The sequence below is a fragment of the Sus scrofa genome, chromosome 1 (assembly GCF_054392235.1).
Source record: "Sus scrofa isolate SSC_HxYL_T2T_F1_AM1 chromosome 1, Sscrofa_HxYL_maternal_Yorkshire_Landrace_v2.0, whole genome shotgun sequence".
NCBI lineage: Eukaryota > Metazoa > Chordata > Mammalia > Artiodactyla > Suidae > Sus > Sus scrofa.
Window position 1 is genome coordinate 10598277 of NC_139383.1, and position 19643 is coordinate 10617919.

Sequence of the window (19643 nt, forward strand, 5' to 3'; positions counted from 1 at the left end):
TTTCAGCAGTTTGGATATGATGTACATACGTGTGGATTTGTGTGTGTGTGTGTTTTTGGTATTCATTGAAGTTTTTTGGTTCTGTGAATTTGGAATTTGGAAACATTTTGAAAAATTTTGCCATCATTTCTTAAAAAAAAATTTTGGTCACAATTTCTCTCCCATCAAATTCTTAAATAACAATTATACATTTGTTAAACTATTTGATATTTTCCCACAGTCACTGAGGCTCTGTCTTTTTAATTTAGTCTGTTTTCAATCTGTGCTTCAGTTGTCTTGGTTTCTACTGATCTGTCTTCAAGGTCACAAATAATTTGTGTTCTTTCCAATCTATTTTTAAATCCATTCAGTGAATATTTTATCACATATTTTATTTTTCAATTCTACAAATTCCATTTGGTTGTCTCAAATAGATACCATTTTTTTTCAGTTTAGATTCCCCATCTGTTCAATTATTTCTTCACATTTTCTTTTAAATCTCTGAACATATTTACAAAAATGGTTTTAAAAATTTTGTCTGCTAAGCTAATTCCAATAGCTGTATCATCTCTAAGACAGTCCATGTTGATTTTTTTTCACCCTGGATTATGAGTCACATTTTCTTGGTTTTTTAGTATGTCTAGTATTTTTTAATTGTCTGATGGGCAGTGGAGATATAAGCTGTTGATAGTTTGGATTATGTTCTTTCCTTTTAAGGGATATTAATTTTTATTCTGTCAAGCAGTTAATTAAGGGGATCAGTTTAATCCAGAGTGGAACTACTCTTAAACTATGAATTTTCTTAGGTCTGAGATGAAAGCCCCAGGTAGTCATCACTGGACCTCCACTTTGCTTGAGTCAGTGCTCCATTTCCTAGCATGACGAAACTTCCAGAATATCAGTCAGGCCTCCCAGTGGCTCCTTCATGCTAGGCTTCTTGGAGTCTGTCTTTGTGCATGCATAGCATAGTTTTTATCCAAAGACCCATGGGGATCCCATGCAGATTTTGAGGGATCCTTCATTGGCCAACTTCTCCTGACTCGTAAATTCTAGCTGCCTCAGTAGCCCCAAACACTGATATTGGTTCCTTTTCTCAGTGAAGCTACCAGTCTCTGTTTTGGTTTCACTTCCATGTACTGCACTTTGGAAAATCCTTCCTTGCAGAAAACTGGGGTTGATTTGGGACTTATGTGGTTTCCTTCTCTCAGGGATCACAGCCCGTGATTTGTGTTGCCAATGGCTGAAAATAATTGCTTTATACATTTTATGAAATTTAGTGGTTATTTACAGCGGTAGAATAAGTCTGATACCTCTGATTTTCTCATAGCCCAAAGTGAAATTCTCTTGTAAAAGATGTTTGTGTTTAATTTCAGTTATGAGAATGTGCTACTTCACTCCTTGGTGGCTAAACCACTATCGGGTATGGATTTGACTAACAGTAGGTCAGCTATATTATATCTGTATCTGTAGATAGATACTGGTTATCATTTTTAGTGACAAGTCCAATAATATAATTTTAAAATACTGATGGGTATAAATGATGTGCTAAGACATCTTCAGTAACTGCAATGTGATTCTTATTGGTGATAGGGTCACAAGCATTGCTCATATTACTGTGTTTTGTATTTGTCTTTGACCTGGCTTCAACTTCACTGATCTTTTCTTCTTCGGGGTTTAATCTGCTGTTTAGGCTATCTGGTGAAATTTTCATTTTGGATATTCTATTTTTCAGTCTTAGAAATACCAGGTTTTTTTTTTTTTTAAGTTTCCATTCCTATTAAGATAACCTACCCATTGTTACTTTTGTGGTTTATTGTCTACTTTGATAGTTAAAGGAAATGTAAAATTTTAGTGAGGATATAAAGATATATTTTATTCCTATCCAAATTGAGTCACTTGGATCCCAAAATATTAATACTGCTTACCCTTGGGGAGTTCCCCTTGTGGCTCAGTGGGTTGTGAACCGGACTAACATCCAAAAGGACATGGGTTTGATCTCTGGCCTCACTCAGTGGGTTAAGTATTCGGCATTCCCCTGAGCTGCAGCGTAGGTTGCAAACATGACTCAGATTGGGTGTTGCTGTGGCTGTGGCCTAGGCTGGCAGCTGCAGCTCCAATTTGACCCCTATCCTGGAAACTTCCATATGCCACAAGTGTGGCCCTAAAAGGCAAAAAAACAAAACAAAACTTGTTACCCTTGGGTGATGATTATGGGAGATGATAGCTTAGACATATTAAGATTTAAGTGGCATGTACATAAAATGCAATATTCTTTTCAATAATATTATGTGCAGTTTTAAAAAAAATAGATGTTGCATAATGTCGAATTCATTATATTCCAGTTAAGGTAAAATGATTAATCAGACATGTTAAAATGATGGTAATTTTTCTTAAGCATGAAAAATAGAAAAAAGCAATATGATTAAGTATAACAATATTTATTATAACTGCTTTCTCAATTTTAATATATTTGATATTCTATAAATAAATCTACTTCATATATGAAAAACCCATTATGTTTAAAAATGATAATTCATATGAATAGAGTAATTGTAAATACTTTTATATATTCATGCCTTATTAGTCTAATACATTTTATTTTTTCAGTGTTGGAATTCACCAATAATTATGTCTTGTCATTGAGAGGTGATAGTTTTTTGATTATTCATTACAGTTAACTGCATGTATCTAACCAGATTATTTAAAGGTAGTTACTTCATGAAAGTAGGTTAAGCTGTTGAGGAGTATTTTTTCTTTCAGTGATATTTATTAAATCAATATTATGTGAAATATTGTTAAGGGCATAATCCAGTAATGATTAACTTCCAAATTATCATTTTAAGCAGTCATTATTTAATATAAAATAATCATGCCTTTCTTTTGCTGTGTTTGCGATTCTGTTAGTCCTGGGCAATGGTGGAGATGGAATAGACACTGAAGGAGGCAGAGTTTCTAGATAAACAGCAAGCTCCATTTAAAAGATAACCTTAAAAATTTAAAAACCAGAGTTCCTGTTGTGGCGCAGTGGTTAACGAATCCGACTAGGAACCATGAGGTTGCGGGTTCGGTCCCTGCCCTTGCTCAGTGGGTTAAGGATCTGGCGTTGCCATGAGCTGTGGTGTAGGTTGCAGACGCGGCTCGGATCCCGCGTTGCTGTGGCTCTGGCGTAGGCCGGTGGCTACAGCTCCGATTCAACCCCTAGCCTGGGAACCTCCATATGCTGCGGGAGCGGCCAAGAAATAGCAACAACAACAACAACAATAACAACAAAAAGACAAAAAAAAAAAAAAAATTAAAAACCTCAAGATGGATAAATGTTAAATGAACCATCCAACAGGATTTCAATGAAAGCACAAAATCTTATCTCTCAAGTTGAGCCCTATTAGAACTTGGGTTCAGGTCCAGCTTGCAGGATGCCATAGGCCAGCTCACGTTCCCAGAGAGAGCCTTACGTAGAGAAAAAGGGGGTCTCACCTCTTCGGTGCATGACCGCCTTGATCTGGGCAGCAGTATCACATGTTAAATGTATGTTGTGAGGGATGCAGCCCCAACCCAGACCCATTAGTGCATGTCTCTCACACATCTGGTGTACAAACTCGTTTCTCGGTGTATGGAAGTAGCATTCCATCTTTGGCTTGGGCCCCGGTGATTTGTAGTACATTCAGTATTAATTGCTCACTATTCTGGGAACTTCACATATCAATTTGACGGTACCATATAGTGTGATCATTCACCACAGATGTGTTTGAAATATTTCCTTGCAGCAGCAACTGCTCAAATGAAAAGATACTCCTTTTTATCATAAAATGAATTACATCCTAGAACCTCGGGCTTGAAAGAGGCTTGCGGAATCACCGAATAAATAACAAGGGAAAGAGGAATCTTCATGTTTAAGAAGTTCAGGTATAACATCCACCAAGTTTCGATGGGATTGTAGGAAACAGATGCCTGCTGTCTTCCGGGATGGAGACGGTCAAGTCCTTTAGAAACCCACTCTGTCACTCTTGGCTCACAACGTGTGGTCAGGTGGTGTGCTCTCAGCCTGCCTCCCCGAGAGCCCCAGGGCAGTGAGGGGAGCTAAGAGATTCCTGGGACTTCAGATCACATGCACATCATAATAAACAGCAAAGAGAAACAGCTTCCATCATTTCTTTTTCTTCTCCTCTGTACTCCACTTTACAACAACTTTCCAGAATATCTGTCAGGGCAAAAGTGCCCAGAATCACTTAGGGGGGCTCCCCTATGCTCACTTTTTCCAGCTGGCATCGGAGCCCAGGGACCCCCCTCATTCTAGATCCTGCACAAAAGAGGACACCCTGTCTCCTGCTCTTAATAATTCAGGCTCCTCAGTTTGGGGCATGTAAAAGTTGTTCTGCTAATAACTACATGGAGAGAGGTATTTATAATACACAGGGACAAACAGGGAGCTCATAAGAAACCTAAAAAAGGTAGAGTTCTGGTCACCTTGTCACCTTGTCTCCTTTCCTACATGGAAATGACAAGAGAGTGAAGGAGGATATTTCTTAGCTCTTGTCTGTTTCTCTACAATGTATTTCTTCTCTTTGGAGGTATTTCTGTCCATCCCCTGCCCCCTTTCCTTCAGAAATAGCAAACCCTGAATTTGCCCTATTTTATAGAGCAGAGTTGACCAAACCACTCAATTATAGGGATCACCTGACATTCTTGGCAAAACAAGGACCAAATGGCCCCATCCATGATGTAAAAAGTACAAGTCTCCAGAGAAGAGACCCTGGTTGATTGTCTTTTGAATCATTGCTGTTTATCATTTGATAAATAAATGTTATTTATTATTTATCATATAAATAATTTATATGATCAGACCAACTTGAGGAACAGTGTAGAGACCTACCTACAGAACCAAGTAAAAGTCCCCCTGCAATTTTCCCTGGACTGCTGGGCTCTTTAGAGAGTAGGACAAAGGTGAGTTTGCAACCAGAATTCAAACAGAGCTTTTCCTAATTCACAAGAAATGCTAGAAAATAATTTCTTCTAAGAACTATAATAGAAATAAAATCATACAAATATAATAGAAAAGTGTTATGGCCACTCACGTATTTGCTCGCAGCCTGCACCCTTCCTCAAAAGTTCGGGAGGCTAAAAATCTGTGTCATGAGGCTGTCGGTCAGGAAAAGGGCAAGGAAAAGCGTGTAGAGGCATGTGCTCTGCAGAAGACTATGCTTGGTATGCTCTTCTCCCGTATGTGTGATGTATGTGTGAAAATTCTAGAAACTTCTGTGGGAAACAGCCTTTCACAGAAGGGAAGGATCGATTTGGTTTTCCAGTCAACATATTCAGTCTTGATTGGTTTATATTGGTATTTGCAAAAAAGCATTATCTTTATTTTAAAACTATTAAGAATTTAAAAAAAAAGACATTTATCTTTCTCAGTATCAGTGGGTTAATCTTTCTCCACCTGAAGAAGCCACCATAGCCATTTTCAACTGATAACAGAGAGCCACTGAGGCCACCCCTCTGTGAACTGAATTTGATTGATGTCTTCATTCCTGTGTCTGGTTCTTTTTGGCCACACAAGCATGATTAGATTTACTGGGTCTCTTCTTTCCTGTAGCCTTGTCAAGGAGCTCTGCAGAGCCCTTGCTTCTCAGATCTGTTCAGGAAGAGTGGAGGTGGGCTGGAGCAAGGCTGCAGGACTGGCCAGCTCTAAGGCCACCCAGCTTATAATTAAAAAGAAAAAGAAAAACAAAAACAAAACCCAAAACCCAAACCACCAAACTGCATGCAAAAACAACCCTCCTGCTATCCAGCAAGTAGCAAAGTGCTCTTTTAATTGTAGCTGTTGTGATAATTTAAACAGAAAGTATTTTACATCCATTTTTCTCAAACTGCTCTAATCACAGTAGTTCTCATTTTGCCTTAATGTAGCAAATACATCTGACGACTTAATTTTGCTTCTTTTTATAATATAGCATTTTACATTTAAGCATCCCAGGCTGCTCTTGTGTATTTCCAAAGTAGAAATAGACTGATGAAAAACTCCCTTAGTTATGCTATGACTTTAAAAAATTAAACAGTACTTTCAAATGACTTACTTCATTCAACTCCAAATGAAATAATGGCTTTAGATGTCTCTTGTATTTTAAATTTAGATGGAAATTAAATTCAACACAAACCACATTGGGTATATAATAGTCAAATATCGTTTTAAGAGATTATTATTTGAATGGATCATTTTCTCGGGGGCTACTATTTGTAGCTAAGTGAGTAACAGTGGGTTCTGCCTATACTTATTAATGCATGGATAGCTTTTCTTGTTTTCAATCCCACAGATAAAAATCTTTTTCTGAGGATAGAAAAATTCCCACTGGGTTATTGTAATTTTCTCCTGTGACAGACAAATTTCTCCATATATTTGTCTTGAAATATTGGCTTAGCCATTGTCCATATAGTGGTTCTTGACTGAATGAGGATTTTAAGTGTATTTTAAGTGTATCTGTACATTTTTTTTTTCTGGAAACTTTTGGTTTCAGGTTTATCAGTGTCATTGGTGGGCCCTTAAATGATGGCAGATCTTGTCCTCCTTGTCCTCAGGGAGGGGCGGGGAAAATATTATCTAAGAATTCATGTTGGAGAGGAACCTGGACTTGAGAATGTTAACCACCTCTCAAACTTAATGCAGTCCTATTCCAACTGTTCTCTTGTACACCTGCCCTGCAAAGTCCAAACCAAGATATTTAATAAGTTATGGGGAAAAGCCATTGAAAAGCAGAGTACTTCCCTTATAAATGCTAGTCAGACATCTCATTCTGTACCTTTTGTGATAACCTTAAGCTGCTTAACATATAATGGCTTAATAGTCTATTGTCACTGTTTTCATTTAATTAAAATTTATGAAATGCATAGAGACTATAATTAGGAGAATTTTGTTCAGTGTAAGATGTCAGCCTAATGCTGAAGAAAGGACTTACATAGGCAGGTGAAAGGCCTGGACTTCAGTCATTTTTCTGTGCTCATTGGGAACTTGGAAAGTCACTTAATGTTTTTAGGACTGTGTCCTCCTTATTTGAAAAGTGGAGCTGATAATATTTACCATTTATGGACTTTGTTTCTTTACCTGTAAATTGAGCTAATTACTGCTCCCAACTTCCCCCCCACCGTGTTCTATAATACACAATTATTTTAAAGATATGAAACAGGTATAAAATATCTATAAAATGCAGAATAGAATTATCTGCAAATAACAGAAATGCAAATATCTATGAAATACAATATATTGGACATAGATTGTTGCCAGCTTTTTCAAGGTAGGATTCTGACATGAGGAGTTGGAGAAGCAGCTGTTTTGGGAAGTCCTGAAAATTCAGCCCTATCTTTTCTGAAGAGGGAAAAATAACCTCTTAAAATGTATTAGGACATGGATATTTAAAAAAGTCCTCATCATTCAGTTCTTCAAATGGGCCTCTAATGTGCTAGGGCTGATGCGGAGTTTGTGGCAAAGGCTTTAGTCTGTAGTTTGGCTGAACTTTTTCTGAATTACATAAAAAAAAAAATTGCCAAGCAGGTAATAAATTTCCTTAGCTGTTTGGACGCAGATTTCACCTGTATTTAGGGTGTGAGGTGCCTATTTTTAAAAAACAGGACATAAATAAAAGATATAAATAAAATATCATTCCACTAAGGTTTGTTTTTCTTTTTTATCCTCTCTAGCTCTTTCCAAGGATGTTGAAATCTGCAGAGATTTATTTTGATGAAGGTAAGTTGCTTCTCGTTATCTGGCAATAAAGAGCTTCTGTTATTGTTTACTGTTTCAGCAGCTCTGAAAGGTGCCATCGGAAAACTCATGGTTATAATAGGCAGAAATAATGAAAAGCCATTTTTTGCTAGTGGTGTCCAAAGCTTTGATTTACCTCTTCAGAAGGTGAAAGATTTATTACTGACACCTAAGGTGGTTTTGAAAGATAACAGGTCATGGAGCCCTAACTGTGAAAGAGACTTTTGAGGTTTTATCTTGGGAGCAGTGGGTTAGTAGGTGGAGAAGGATTTTCAGAGATGGAGATCTTGCCCACGGCTGCTGTGAGGCACACAGAGAGAAAGGGGTTACCGGGTATGGAGGTCCTGATCAATCAGAGGATGGGCAGGTTTAAGTCATCACCTTGAGTTGCTCTTCCAAAGTGTTATGTGTTAAATGTAGCACATGCCTTGTAGGGGCAGTAATGTGGCCTGATCATATCCATATACAACAGAGTCCTGGACTGGGAACAAGGGGACCTACCTGGGTTGGATGCTGGCTAGATTTGTGATCTTGAGAAAGTAGTTTGGATTTTCTGGAACCCAACCAGGGCTGGGTCAATGGCTGTTGAGATTAAATTCCCCCAAATGAATTCACTTTATTTAAATATGCATTTGTTGAAGACATATGGATGGCCAGCAGACACATGAAAAAATGCTCACATCACTAATTATTAGAGAAATGCAAACCAAAATTACAATTAGGTACCACCTCACCCTGGTCAGAATGGCTATCATTAATAAGTCTACAAATAGCAAATGCTGGAGAGGTTGTGGGGAAAAGGGAACCCTCCTTCACTGTTGATGGGAATGTAAATTGGTATAACCACTATGGAGAACAGTATGGAGGTTCCTCAGAAAATTAAATATCGAACTACCATATGACCCAGCAATCCCACTCCTGGGCGTATATCTAGACAAAACTACAATTCAGAAAGATACATGCACACATATGTTCACAGCATCACTGTTTACAATGGCCAAGATGTGGAAACAACCTAAATGTCCATTGACAGGAAAATGGATTAAGAAGATGTGAGATATATATATATATATATATATATACACACACATATACACACACATACACACACACACACACACACACAATGGAATACTACTCAGCCATAAAAGAACAAAATAATGCCATTCGCAGCAACATGGATGCCACTAGAGATTCTCACACTAAGTGAAGTAAGTCAGAAATAGAAAGGCAAATACCATATGATATCGCTTATTTCTGTAATATAATATACAGCACAAATGAATCTTTCCACAGAAAAGAAACTCATGGACTTGGAGAATAGACTTGTGGTTGCCGAGAGGAAGTGGGAGGGAGTGGGATGGACTGGGAGTTTGGGATTAGTAGATGCAAACTATTACATTTCAAATGGATAAGCAATGAGGACCTGCTCTACAGCACAGGGACCAATTACTTGTAATAGAACATGATGAAAGATAATATGAGAAAAAGAATGTGTATGGGTGTATGTATACACACACACACACACATATATATATGTATTTATATGACTGGGTCACTTTGCTGTACAGCAGAAATTGACAGATCTTTGTAAATCAACTAAACTTTAATAAATTTTTAAAAAAATATGCATTTGTTGAATTCTGGACATTAAGCATCTGAATGTGAATGAATCTCGGTTCTTGTGGTGGTGGTGAGCTAGATATGAAGGTGAGTACTGATAAAGCCGTGTAGTAAGAGATATAGTAAAGAATGGCTATGACACAGTGAACACAGAAGTTAGGGAGCCACTTCTTGGAGAGCAGAAAGGCTAATGAGAGGGAGTTAAAGGAGATTGCTCTTGAACTTTGTCTTGTATGATGGTCCCAGGATTAAAAAAAAAAAAAAAAAAAAAAGGGCCAGTAGGGGGACAGGGTGTTCAACACAAAGGACCAGATAGTAAAGGTTTTTGGCTTTTCAGGCAGTACGGTTTCCATGGTAACTACTCTGGCGACATTGTAGCACACAAGCAGCACTAGTAAATGTAGGGGCATGGCTGTGTTCCAATAAAACTTTATTTACTAAAAAAGACCAGATTTGGCCTATAGTCTTTAGTTTGTTGACTCTGCTGTGGAAAGGCCATATGCAGAGATGGACTTCATCAAATACTAAGATGATCTCATATTAGTGCTTTTTTTTTGCATCTTTGGGGTTTTAATAAACATGACCTCACAGATTCATAAACTGTGTCTATGTATAAACCTAGGGATGTGCATCAGACAGCTCCTTATGTGCCTACAGCACTTAACAGTTTCCAGGCATACATCCTGGCCCACCTGCTGGCTGCCACACTGACAACCAGCTCTCCAAAGATTTTCTCTGGCTGCCAGGGCTGCTAGGCCATGCATAGGGAGCAGGGCACGTATGCTGGGGAATTATATGACCTTCCCCTCCTCCAGGGCATCAATCAGCTATTGGCTGGAGTTGGTGGATGAGTATCCCAGCCCATCATCAGCACGGGCTCTATGGACTGTCTGCGAGTTCCCCAAGGACATGAGTCCAATGGCCCACAGTTTTCATTTGCTTCACAACACACTCTCATTGGCATCTTACCTTTCCTGTCTCAGATACCTGCTTTACCTGGAAGTCCATGGTCCCCTCCCACATCATCTGCTTTACTGGAATCTGTGTATTAACATTTGTTTCTGGAGGAATGCAAACCCAAACCATATTGGGGGCCTGGAGGACGTAAACTAATCTCTGTATGTGATTACTTGGAAACTTCTGATTAAGAGATGCTGCAGAGAACCTTTCTCCAAGCAGGGCAGCCCCCACCTCTGCAGAACTGACTACAGAAGGTCTTCTTTGGGTACAGAGACCTAACAATGAAAAAATTTTCTTAACTATTGATAGATTTACCTACTTTTTGAGCAAGGACTGTAGCAGATGCCACTGATCCCCTCCTGAAACTTCCCTGCAACTGCAGACAGTGCCCCTGCCCCACCTCAGGCAACTGCATCCATCTCCTCTCCTCCACTTTTGGAGGTGCGTTTCTGGGAACTGATACAATCTAGACATGTTGAGTAATCAAGGCTGGAGGAGGTTTGGAGAGACTCACTGGGATGGGTTTGGAGGAGGTAAGACTTTACAGGCTGGAGAGGAGGATGGGGTTTGATCATGATGGGTCCCAAATGACTGGCTGAAGCATCTGAATTTCATTTTATATCCAGAGTGGAGTCATTAACAGTCTTTAAGGAGAGTGTGGCAAGAGTGTTCAATGACATTCAGTAAGTACTTGTCGATAGCCTACAAGATGCCTATTCAAGTGTTGTGGACAGGTCCACATGGACAGGGAGGTGCTGAAAAATCACCTCCTTTATGAAGCCCTTCCTGATGCTTCAGGTGTTCAGTGCTCCCCTGCATACCACTGCTCCTTCTGATGCAGCATCCTCTAGCACTTTAGTGCACTTACTAAATACTTCCTGTCTCCACCCCCTATCGCCTGTCTTATTACCTCTGCATTGAGCTTTGTGCTACAGCTAGCCATACCGAATGGATTTTCAGGGTTTTTTTGTTTTGTTTTGTTTTGTTTTTCCTACAAATGACATTTGGTTCATAAGAACACTGAACCTAGTCTTTAAGGTGGGAGAAGTCATAATCAGTCAGCATGCTTTGTGAGAGGGATGGTCTTGACCATAATGCCCGAGACTTCAGGGCTCATTCAGCACCATCACTGGACCACCAGAGGACCTGAGTCACTCTTCCACCTCCAGATGCAGGGATTCTCAGCGTTTTTGACTAAGAGGCACTCCATTTGGTACTTCATTGTGAAGATTCTGAAACATACACAGATGTATTAATCGTGAAAACATTACCCTCATATACCCTTCACTCAGAATCAAGTTATCTGTTTCCTCTAGTCATTTCTTTCCTTTTTGCTTAAGTATTTTCAAGTAAATCCCAGCCATCACCTCATTTTACCCATCCATGTGTGAGTATGAATCATTTTTTTAAAAAATTTACTGAAATATAGTTGATTTACAATGCTGTTAGTTTCAGGTATACAGCAAAGTTATTTATTTATATGTGTGTGTGTACATATATATGTGTGTGTACATATAGTTATATTAAATTTATTAAACTTATTAATTTATTAAATTTATATTAAATATATGTATTTGTTTTATAAGTTGACTTGTATCTTTTTTAGATTCCATATATAAGTGGTATCATATGATATTTGTCTTTGACTTACTTCACTTAGTATGACACTCTCTAGGTCCATCCATGTTGCTGCAAATGGCATTACTTGATTCTTTTTTATGGCTGAGTAATACTCCATTATATATCCCTATCTATCTATCTATCTCTACACACACATATACACCATCTTCTTTATCCATTCACCTGTTTATGAACATTTAGATTGCTTCCATATCTTGGCTATTGTAAATACTGCTGTGAACACTGGGGCACGTGGGTCCTTTTGAATTAGAATTTCCATGTTTTCTGGATATGTGCCAAGGAGGGGGGTTGTTGGATCACATGGTAATTCTATTTCTGTTTTTTTAAAGAACTTCCATATTGTTCTTCATACTGGCTGCACCAATTTATATTCTAACAGCGTGGGGAGCGCCTCTTTGATCCACACCCTCGTGAGTATGCATCTCTTAAAAACATGGCTATTTTCTTATGCAACCACGACGCACCGTCATACCTAACAAAACTAAGCATAATTTCTTGGTATCATCTAATACCAAGTCTAAATTTTCCAGACAGTTTCAAACAACATCTTTTTATTGTTTGCTGGAATCAGAAATTAAACAAGATCCACATATGCCATTTGGTTGTTGTGTCTCCTAAATTTCCCCACTGGCAACTCCCTGTTTGACCTCCCTGCCTGTTGGGGCCTTGCGACAGTCCTTCTATTTTTATGGTTTTGCCCCTCTTCTTCCTCCTCCTTCCCTTCATCTTCTTTTCTTTTTTAGTGGCAGAAAATTGTATTAAATGTAGATAGTTTTGGTGGGGACACTGAATTTGAACTTCTGTTCTTATCTTAGAGGGCTGGTTCTTGTCTTTGAAGATTCGACCTGAAGGTTAAAGCATCATGAAAGATAAAACTACAGGTGTAAACCTGCAGTCTTTTTTTACCCCTGACAGCTTTGGCCTTATTACCTCAAGCAATAAGTCTAACCCTTTTTCCTCAGTGTATTGAAACTAAAGAGTAAGTAGTTGATTCCCACTGTTCTTCCCACAAATTTTCAGCAGGGTAGGTAGGGACAATTCACTGCTTGTTTTAGGCTTAGTCCTCCTCCTGAAGCGCAGGGTGGAAAAACGGTGTGTAATTGAAGTTGCTGGATATTGTGCCCATAAGACGGGAGAGTGAGCTGAATTTCATGGGCTTTTCTGCAGCTTTCTCTCTTCACGAAAAACGCTGGCATTTTCTAGGAAATTCGCTGTATGTTTATTGAGAAAGAGAGACTTCTCTTCAGTATAGTGTGACATTTCTACAAAAATCAATGATTTAGAAACAGGTATCTGAAATGAAATGTGCAGCTTCACTTTCCGTCTGTTGGAAATCCTGCTGGGCTGGTTTTGAAATCTCCATACATGTTTGGTACACCTTCGGGGGTAAAAATTATATTGACCCTACACTTTGGAACATGGAACAAATATGGAAGAGGGCAAAAAAATATAACCACCCCCTAGTCCTATGTTTTCCAAATGATTTGGGGGTATTTAAATTTTTTTTTTTTGACTTTTAGTATAAGTGTTTATTTTTTCCTTTTATCTTGGAAGATTTTCATCTTTATTATACACGATTACATCCAGTGGAAGGGATGGTAATGAATGCGGCTCAGCACTGCCTTATCCGTGTGTCAAGTTGAAACTTGTTCTTTGATTATTAGAGGTAGTGAAGCTTAGAGGAGCGTGATGATGTTTTAATTTGAATTTTAAAAATTAAAAAAGCCAGCACTGACTATTGACACAGTGAAGAGGGAGAGGCTGAATCCACTTTGAAATCCGGCTCCTCCCCCGCCAGGATACTCAGGAATTTTTACATCTTCTTTAAGTCCTTAAAATATAAAAGGATTAACTTCTAAAGTTGCTGATAAAGGGGGAGAGAAAAATAGGGATGAGTAGAGAAAGACTCTAATGAAAACGCAGCACAGGGCTAGCACTTAATTCCATCACACAATAACAAGAAAAAAGCATAATGGAGAGTGAGGAGCAGAGCCATTTACATAATAACTTCCTAGCAACAGCTGTAATGAACAAATACGGGCAGATGAGTCAATTCTCAGATACTACCTCACATCAGAGCTTAGAAAGAAGGGGAAAAGGAAACAACTAAATATCTTAGGTTCCCTGAATTGGGGTTATGCTTTTTGTAGTTTCAGACCAGACCACTTGATCTTTGGTATTGTGGCTTAAAACTGACTTGGCAAAGGAGAAGTACTCTGGCGAGATCAATATCATCTTCATCCAGGCATAGGCGGGGGTGAAGGGGTGAAAGAGGTACCTTTTCCGGGAACTGATGGTTAGGACCGATGCCTGTGCATTTTCTGGCTGCACTTGAGCATCACTAACACCCAAATCACCGTCCTGCCCCTCTTCTTGCTCCTCCTCGCCCCTCCTCCTCGTCATCACTGCGATGGTTTGTTGAGTGTGTCCTTATTCTATGCCAGGCACTGTGCTAGGCACTTTACAAATATTTCTTTCAAACCTCCCAACACTCCTATACGAGTAGGTGCGATTATCTGCATTTTACAGATAGGGGATCTGAGAGGCTCAAAGGAGGTAAATCACTTGACTAAAATCTCACAGTCCATAATAATCCAAGGACGCAGAGTTCACTTTGACGGAGCATGTTCTGTACCATGTGCCTGGCACGGGGCTGAAGGCTTTGCTTGGATTGTCTGATGTGACTGTACTCAGATGATAGGTAAGGAAAGAGTCACAGGGATGGCAGGTGGTTTGCCCAAGGTCATACAGCTGCTCGGAGAGAGAGCCGGAACTCGAATCCAGGCAGCAGTGGCAGAAGGTGGGAGAATTAGGATTCAAACCTAAATATGCTTGATGCTAAAGCTCAGGCTGCACTGTTGCCACTTACCATCTCCATGGACACTTGCAAGGGGGAGGCCACTGTGCTGGTCAACAGTCATGTGACTTGGAATCCTTATAGTCACCCTAGTGGTTGCAACAGAATTATTAGCAGCTGCACTGGGCTTTGGCAAGTGACTAAGGCCAATTTTAGACAAAACTATAGGGAACTTGTGTGTCAAAAAATGTGTGTGTGTGTGTGTGTGTGTGTGTGTGTGTGGTGCTTCTTCCTCCTGTGGACTCCAGCTAGGCAGTGTCTCCTACCCCAGGACTTTCTCTGAATAGTTACTTCCATGACCTTTGCCTCAGCCTGGCAACTGGCTGGATACTCTTTGAGAAAATACTTTGTGCCACAACCTTAACTCCAAGAATAGATCAAAGGGTTCTCTTGCCAGAATAGCACACTTACCTTTTCTTTAGGTGCAGATGTTCTCAGTGCTTTAAACAAAATCAGTGACTAAGTGTAGAATTTCAAGCCCTTGACCAGGAGCGGGAGTATCTCGAGGTGTATGTGCTTCTGTGAGTGGCAGTGAGGGGGTGGCTCAGAGAGGATTTTCTGAGAAAATAGGGAGGCTTTTGCCCCTCTTTAAAACGTCAAACAGACCCATTACACCTACATTAGGATGCTGGGGCCTCGTCTTCCTCCCTATTGGCTAACAGGAGGATTCCGCAAGAGGTAGGCGTCTGGCGGAGATAGTGCCCAAGGAAAGCGGGTCAGTAGGCTGAGAGGCTGGGGACAAATCTCTACTCAATTCCCCAGATCATGCCCTTTGCCAAGGTGCCCACACATACCGTGTCTGTGTGTTCCAGTTTTGCAGAATTGCCTTCCCTGGTTAATACCCAGACCCCAGCCCCAGGGTCTGTAGAAATACTCGCCTATTGGCATCCTGTTCCTTTTCCTCTCTTTCTCAAGCTGTTCAGCCTTCTCTAGTCCTGTTGGGATTTGGGGCATTAGCCGTTTTTGCTTAACCACCGCTGAATGTCTGGCCGCTGTTTAAGCAGGCTCCTCTCCCTGGACACCTCTGAGTCAGTCCCCGTCTTTTAAAGGGGAAAGCCCCTGGGTGGGGCCCTCTTTCCGGCCTCCCTGCCCCTGGAAGATGGGGTGGGGGTGGGGCGCAATTCACGCATTTGGGTGCGGGGCGGGCGCGCCTGGACCATCCTGGCTCCCCGCGATGTCTCCGCGCCGGTGTTACCCTATGGGGCTCTCCGCTGCTCCACCCAAGGTCATTTAAACAGGTCAAAAGCTTAACTTGCTGCTGCGCTGGACGACGCATTCATTACCTACTAGCGGCCAGCCAGAGAAAACAGAAAACTGGGACAGCGGAGGTGGGCTGGGGGTGGCGGCGCGGCGTCAGCCGTGGAGCAGCGCACCTGGTGTGAGGACCACATCCTGGCCGCCTTCCCTGGCGTTTCAGGTCGCGGAGAGGTGCTGCTGCAGTTGCACTTCTAATGCACCGGCTAGGGCATGGCGGACACCTCGCCTTTCTCCAGCCTTGTTGCCTGAAGGTCATTAAGCCGGAAATCATTTTATTTCTTGTTTTTTCTCCCACACATTTTCTGTTCCTCACTAATCCTGGGATTTGAAAAATTCTTTGATTTCCAAGCTTGAAACGGCAGGAGAGAAACACTGACATCACTCTTGCTTTGCCAGCTTTTGTTTGGGGTCCAACAGAAAGGTTTTTTTTTGCTTTTGAGACATTTTGAGATTATGCAGATTTGTTAATTTTGTTCTTTCCTACTTGAAAAAAAAAAAAAAAAAAAGGCAGCTTACCTTTGCAGTAAGAATTTCCCCCACCTCTCTTTTAGAGAAAGTACTTGATGGCAGGCACTGCCGTCCTATATTAATAGACCAATAATTACTACATTTCATACCATGTAGATTTCCCTCTGAAACCTCAATCACATAGGGATACTGTGGTGGGGGTTTAAATGCAGCAGCTAATGTGCTGTTCCAGCAGGCATTTCTCCACCTCTAATCTTTTTTATTGAACCTTTAAGTGGAACTTGTGCTCCTCTGGGTGGGAGCAGGGCTTTGAGATTGTGTTCCTTGGTTTAGTCTGGTTCTTTAGTGGGAGATTCTAAGAGCCTGAATTGTATCATGAGCTGCATTTGTTGGTGTGGGTTTCAGATGAAAGCATGAAATCTCACTGACTTGCTGAACATTGTGGTTTTGAATCAGGGCTTTGGAGATGAAGCTGCTATACCCAACCTAACTCTTAACAGAAATCACAGGATTATTTGCATATTGACTTGGCTACAAAGTTTTAGCTCCACCCTGTTTCAGTGGCTACAGTGTCTTATAAATAGGAGTATTTTCTGATGTTTAATCTAAAGCTCTCTTCGGTTTCCAAAAATCTGTTGCTTCAGACAACCCAGGCACCTGTGCCATGCTTGGGACAGTATTACTTCATGTACTTAAAGGCTGGATATTCCTCCAGACTAAATAAATCTGGTGTCACCGTCTATTAAGATGAAAAAATATCCTTTTGCTGACTGACATTCAAAATGGAAATGCAAAAAGCTTGGACTTTTATTTTTCATTCTCTCTTTTTAACCCTTGTTAAGGTGTCAACACACATTTCAGTATGCAGCTGGTGAGGTTATGTTTTTGATTAATGATGGCCTTGCTTGGCATCACGGTCTTGAATTTACCATTTACTGTGAGTGTGACTGACCTGGTCATGCCCAGACCAAAGAAGGCCATGTAGACTATTGACCACATCTGTTAACCATCTTTCCCCTCCCTTAGAACCTCTCCCAGGATGGAAGGCAAAGCATTCTCTTTAATAGCAAATGGTGAAAAATGTGTTCCTTGCTTTAAAAAAAAAATGGTGAAAATTAAGTCAATTGGCAACAGGTGCTTATCTCCCCAATGGGCGGAGAAGGCGCCAGGTGATACGAATCTGTGCCTGCGTACTGGAGCAAGCTGGAATTGTAACCATACCACCCACACTGCCAGGTAAAGTCCATTTAGTTCCAGCAGTTGGGTCATTTGCCAAATGTTTGAATTACTGTCCAAGGTTTCACAGATGGCATTTCGACTGTGGAGACCCTTCTCTTACTCACATAGAGAAAGCAAAGGAAAGGGGAGATGATGCATTGATCCTTGCGCAGGGCGCACACCTGGAGGACTGGCTGTTACGGGGTTTGTGGAAACATGGCCTTTTCCTCTGTGACTGGAACAGGTGATGACGTCGAAAGGAGGCTGGCGTCTTTGAAATTTTAAGTAAGGGTTTTGTACTCGCAGTGTTAAATGTGGCTCAAACAGCTTATGGGCCCCTTTAGAAATTTAAATATGGTATAAGAGACCCTTAATTACTTATAGGGAAGGCATCTCTTCAACTGCTAGTTGGAATATACGTAAACAGATCAGACATTGCACAAGTTTTTGATCTTGAACACTGGTGTAATTGAGTATCCCACATAGACTATCAAGGTGAGGGGTCATTCTTATTGGAATCCTCCTGACATCTCTGATGCAGATGGCTTTATCTGCCTATCATTAAAGATGTTAGTCATGAAGAAAGTTCTTATCTTGAAGACTTTGATAGTTGTAGCAAACCTTGTGAGCAGTGTTTTCTTCTGCTGTTTTGTCAAATCAGATTTCACTTGGAGCAATAATGCTCCATCCTGCTCTCAGGATATCTCAAGGTACCTCTGATTCTTTCATTCAGTACTGAAAATGTTTTCATTCTCAAAACTTTCACAGATCTTTCTGATACAGTCACTTAATAAGAAAAAAAATCACCCTGGGCTCAAAACTTTGATGGCTCCCCATTGGCCTTTGAGTCTTGAAATGGAAACGGGTCATACAAGTCCAGTCTCCTGCTGGTTATAGACATTATCTCCTCAAGAATCTTGGGTTTCCTGCTGATCATTTCAGCCACAGGGACTTCACCGCTTCATGAAGTAATTGGTTGCATTATTGGCCAGTGCGAGGTATTAAAAAGTCTGTTTTTGTATTGAGGTAGAATCAGTTCCTTGAAGCAGGTACCGATTGGACACAGTTTTGTCCATGAGAACAGCAACAACCAAAGCACCTGCTTTCTTTTGGACCCAGTGTTTGAAGTCACTCCTCTGATGTGTTATACGTCATCAGTTCAACTTAGAGCCCTTTCACTCTTTCTGGGGCATGGTCTGCAGGTGCACCTTAGCTGATCATTGCTCCTCTCAAAGTGCAGAGCCAGGTCAAGCCCATCCTTGCCATCTGAGTTTCCAAGAGCTATTCTGCCAGCCTGTCTACTGTATTCACTCACATTTGTTTTCAGGACTTTGCAGTACAAATACCCAGATTCAGACTGTCTCTTCACTATCCTTTAAATAAAGCAATGATAACTCTTCTTTCTTTGGTCTGTCTGAAAGAATCTGGAGAAGTACAAGTTATAATAATACCTTATAATAATATTTCAGGAACTTACCATATGCGTAGTGCTGGTGCTCGGTGAATGACTCAGTCTCTGCTGTCTTGGAGCTACTGTAAGCTTCCTAAATGGACACTAAAAAAGTGAACAAAGAAATTAGTGATTGCAAATTTCACTAAATGCCGTGAAGCTAAGAGCCATGGGGTGCTGGGCCAGAGAATTAAGACCGCGTTGATTCATGCATAGGAAACCTGACCTAAGTAGGGTTGTCACAAAGGCCTCTCTGGGGAGACAATATTGAAGCAACACCTGGATGATGGTAAGAAGCTGGCTTTGTGCAGAGTCAAGGAAGAGGAGGAGGAGAGGCCACCTGTGCAGCGATCTGAGGCGAGAAGGGCCTTGTTGTTGGAGGAACCCAGAGAAGCTCCAGGGGGTGGGGGTGGGGTGGGGGGAACGTTAAGGGCAGAGGC

At 40.7% G+C, this 19643-nt stretch overlaps 1 long non-coding RNA gene across 7 annotated transcripts in view; it reads left to right on the forward strand.

The window, feature by feature from the left end:
• LOC102161179 (uncharacterized) overlaps window positions 1–19643 on the forward strand; it is a 708589-nt gene that overhangs the window by 268449 nt on the left and 420497 nt on the right. For all 7 annotated transcript variants that reach the window (XR_014844208.1, XR_014844205.1, XR_014844201.1 and 4 more), the window contains 2 exons: window positions 7666–7711; window positions 12283–12363. This is a non-coding gene — a long non-coding RNA (uncharacterized LOC102161179). The remainder of the gene's footprint in view (window positions 1–7665; window positions 7712–12282; window positions 12364–19643) is intronic.